At 40.6% G+C, this 4,568-nt stretch overlaps 1 protein-coding gene across 1 annotated transcript in view; it reads left to right on the top strand.

Moving 5' to 3' along the window:
• The first annotated feature begins 500 nt into the window (after window positions 1-500).
• TDRD15 (tudor domain containing 15) overlaps window positions 501-4,568 on the top strand; it is a 26,721-nt gene continuing 22,653 nt past the window's right edge. The window contains 1 exon segment of the mRNA XM_019659774.1: window positions 501-570. The gene's annotated coding sequence lies outside the window, so the exon portion shown is untranslated.

The following is a 4,568-nucleotide window of genomic DNA, read 5'->3' as shown; positions in this document are numbered from 1 at the left end:
GAAATATAATTAGAGGCAATAACATATGTAAATAGCTGATTAGCAGGTGTTCAAATACTGGCAATTACTTTCACTAATGTGTAAATTCAGTGGGGGCTCCTGGGTTCCTATTTTGGGCAGCCACAACCTGTGCTCTGTAATCCACAATAAGACAAGGGGAGGGGGTTTGACCCCATCCCAATGTGCCAAATGCATATACAAACTACATCCTTTATCACCCTAGCCCTACTCAGACAGCCACCCCTCAAAACCCTCCCCGTCCTCAAGGCTCTAATCCAGGCCTTAAGTATATTCCTGAGAGACAAGGCTGTGACACTGCCCACCCGGAGCATGGAGCTCAGGTTGTTTGGGCACCCCCGTTCCAGGGCCTCCAGCGGCCTTTCGGCCCTCAGGGCGGGACAAACTGCGCCCAGCTGTGAGCCCGGGGCTCTGCCCTTGGCCGCTGCACGCTCTGCGCATGCACCTCGGGGCCTACAAGGGGAGACAACGGGCTTCATCTTGGCCGCCATATTGGGTGCTGGCCGTCTTAGGGCTTCGGGAAGAACGGCCTGATTGCGCTGGGGGCTCTCGGTAAGTCCAAGCTCTCCTTCTGTATGGTCAGTCTGCTCTAAGGCGGCGCTGTTCTCAGAAGCGTGCCCCTGCCCCTTTCCCTTTGTTCCGTTAACCATCGTGACTTTGGCTTTGGGAGTGGGCCCCCGCTCTTTGCTGGCTGTGGTGGCGCCCCCTTGGCTCCGGCTGCGCTCCTTGCCCGCTAACGGCGTCTGCTGCTCGGCCTGTGAGTGGGTACCGGGTCTCCCTGACCTGAAGGAAACGCCTGGTTCAGAGACGGAGTGCCCCAGGGTCGGTTCAGCGATGGCTGAGACCGGCGGGGCTGTGTTACCTGTGGAGATGGAAAGACGTCAGCTCAGGGTATGGAAACGCTCTTCAGAAGAAATGTACTTTTGCTGAGTCGCTTAATTATTGTAATACTTCAGTACACATTCAAAACTAACTTTTTACCTTTTGGAATTTAAAAAAGAAATACGAGCCCTTGGCCGCATGTTGGCTAAATGGAAGGTAAAGTTAGTCCCACTTCTGTTTTTCCAATTCCATCTCCTAATTTATCCTTCACCCCTTATGGTATTCCTAACACCTAGTCATCAGAGCCAATCGATATAACAGTGCTTTTTAGTAGTAATTAAAAGAATAAAAGAGCGCTATAATTTATTCTAATGTTCCACCATGGGTAAATATTTAGGTTGTGTGGGATGTGTGTGTGTTTTACCGCTTCACTTAAGTATAATTGAAGAACAACAATATACACATTAAGTGTACAGTTGGTGACACTTGACACACATATGCACTGATGAAAGCACTATAAGCAAGATAATAAACATATCCACGACCCCCAAAAGTTTCTTTTGCCCTCCGTTCCTGCAATACTGATCTGCTTTCTGTGACTAGATTAGTTTGCATTTTCTAGAATTTTGTATAACGGGTGTTAACCAAAGAAGAGGTACAGACTGTAATAAAGAAGGCGTTTGAGCAAAAGGAGATGGAACCCAGGCAACACAGATTCAGGCAGCAACTCAAGCTGCCCTCTGGAGAGAACAAAGCAAGACAGGGTTTAAAAGGCAAAAACCACAAAGTGTAATTCTTTCATGCAAATGAAATATTGCTGGCTGTGTTAACAGGGATTGATTAGTTCCAATATGCAAACGAGGGAGGTGAAAACTAGAAAAGAGGTAACGTCTTCTTTACTGCAGTGTTCAGTGCAGCAGTTTTAGAATGTTTATGGCTAATCCTTAGCTGAATGTATCAACAGGTTTAGCAAATATATAGCTCAGCTCTGAAACTGAGGCACAAGACCCGCACAGGCCCAACTTCTTTAATAGCTTCCTGATTCTATTTTAAGTGACTTTAGCAATGCTTATTCCATTTTATTTTTTCTATTAATGGAATACAGTGTGTATTTTCTCTCAGCTTTCTTTCATTCAGAATAATTATTTTGAGATCCATCTCTGTTGTATATCAATGCTTTGTTCCCTTCTATTGTTGAGTAGTTTCCATTATATGGCATATAACCATTGTATGGTTTCATTTTTACTTCAGTAACAAACTATGGTTATTCAGGTTTGGATATTTTGCAGACATTTTTTTGGGGGGGGAGGGCGGGTGGAGAAATGAATGAAGCAGACCTGACACTTGAAGGGAAACAACTGACAGTGTTTGTCAATAATGAAGTTCAAGCCTTAAAAAGGCAAAATTAGAAAGTCAGAAAACTTGTGCCTCTAACTGCAAGCTTGATGGCTTCCCAATAGCTGAGTTTTCTGATGAGGTTGGTGTAATATTAATTTGATTTTGAGATGTTGGGTAATGCAATATGTCAATATATGGAAGCTCTGCATAATTCTGAATCAATATTGTAAAATGAATCAATGTAATATCTTTAAAATCATTCATTTTAGAAATGCCATTCAAAATGCAAGATAGACCAAGGGATTTTAAGGTAACAGTACTAAAAGTTCATTAATATGGTTTAATATTTCATTTTATAATAACTTCTAAGATATTATCACTCACTGAGTTTTTGTGAATATCAAAGAACATTCTCAGTTATATGAAAAAGCTATTAAAACATCCCTCCCTTCTCTAACTACATATCTATGTATGGTCAGATTTCATTCACATACTTTACCCAAAACAGCCTGTTGCAACACATTGAATGCATTGAAAGCAGAAGCAGCTGTGATAATCCAGCTATTTCCTGTGAAGCAGACATGGAAATTTGCAAAAATTTATAAAACCATATCAGTCTTCACACTAAACTTTTTTGGTTTTGAAAAATATATGATCTTTCATGAAAATATTTGTTAACATTTATGGGCTTATTATTTTAAACATTAATAAATATTTTAAAAGTTGGTTTTATTTCAAATATGGTAAATGTCGACCGGTAGAAGCTACATGAGCACTCTTTGGGGTCTGTCTTGGCTTGGCTGCTATAACAAAATCCTTTAAACGAGATAGACTATCAACAATAGAAATTTATATCGCACAGTTCTACAGTCTTGAGAAGTCCAAGATTAAGGTGTGAGCTGATCTGGTGTCTGGCGAGAGCCCACTTCTTGGCTTATAGATGCCTGTGTTCTCCTTGTAGCCTCATATGGCCGAGAGCAGAGAGAAGCAAGCTCCCCTGTGACTGTTACAAGGGCACTAGTTACATTCTTGAGGGCTCCATCTTCATGACCTCGCCTAATCCTGATTACCTCCCAAAGGCCCCACTTTCTAATGCTATCACATTGGGAGGTAGAGTTTCAATATTGGGGTTTTGGAGGGCAAACACAAACTTGGTCCATTATAGGATCCTCATTAATTTTTAGGAGTATAAAAGGGTCCTGAGACCAAATAGTTGAGAAGCAGTAGTTTAATAGAACTCTTTCAGTGCTAGAGAAAGAGAGGTTAAGGAGGTGCCTAGAGAGTACTAAGTTAGGGGAAATTTACAGTTTTAAATAGAGTGGTTAAGAGAATGCTTCACCTAGAGCAGCGGTTCTCAACCTGTGGGTCGCGACCCCTTTGGGGGTCAAACGACCCTTTCACAGGGGTCGCCTAAGACCATCGGAAAACAAAAAGATATTTACACTACGATTCATAACAGTAGNAGATATCTCTCCAACTTCATTTGCAAGGCCAGGATCATAGGGCACTCACTCACCCTTAGTAGTAATTTAATTCTGACATTGAATTTAGCAGCAGCTGTTTAGTAAAACGTTGCAATCGTCCCTAGTGGATCAGTAGTGTTAACTCTGGTATCCTCCAACCACTGACATAATCCTCGGTTTGTAATTTCTGAGGAAGCTTTCTGACAAAGCTAATTCTGTATTGCCTCTTGTCTATAAATCTAGTAGCTGTGTCAATTGTGAGGTTATTCAGGAATATGGTCACGGGACAGTGCACTTTGTTGTATGAAGATTTATAGTATGGCTGGCAATTTTTTAACCCCCAAATAATTTAAAAGTATAATACATTTCAAACATATCAAAAGTATAGAAAATAATATAACAGACATCTACATGGTCTCCCCATAATGCCTAAAAGACAATGACATTTTGCTTTCTGGCCTTCGGATCTGTTTCTGTCTCTTTGTCATTTTCTCCAATACAAATGAAATAGAACATTGAAGATATAGCTGAAGTCCCCTTTGCACCCTCCCACCCCACCCACAGTTCCTTCAAGCTTCTTTCCTCCCAGAGGAAGCCAATATCTTGAAGTTGTGAAATTGGCATTCTAATTCTCATGTATTAAATGAGAATTGAAAATTGAAACATGAAATTATAAATTAAACATTTTTTTCTACATATGTATGCATGCATAAGCAACATAAACTATTATTTGTTTAACATGTACACATATGGATAACATTTTACGTATCCTTTTGCAACTTGTTATTTTAATTTAAAGTTATATTTTCAGATTTTTAGTTATGTATAGATTCAGTTTATTCATTTCACTGCTGGACAGGAATCCAGTCACTCAACCTCATCTGTAGTTCAGGTCTCTTTTCCTTGTAATATTTCTTATGGGCCTTT

This window comes from Hipposideros armiger, unplaced genomic scaffold, assembly GCF_001890085.2.
Source record: "Hipposideros armiger isolate ML-2016 unplaced genomic scaffold, ASM189008v1 scaffold_0, whole genome shotgun sequence".
NCBI classification, from domain to species: Eukaryota; Metazoa; Chordata; class Mammalia; order Chiroptera; family Hipposideridae; genus Hipposideros; species Hipposideros armiger.
The sequence above is the reverse complement of the archived record's forward strand: the minus strand, read 5'-3'. Positions and strand labels throughout refer to the sequence as shown.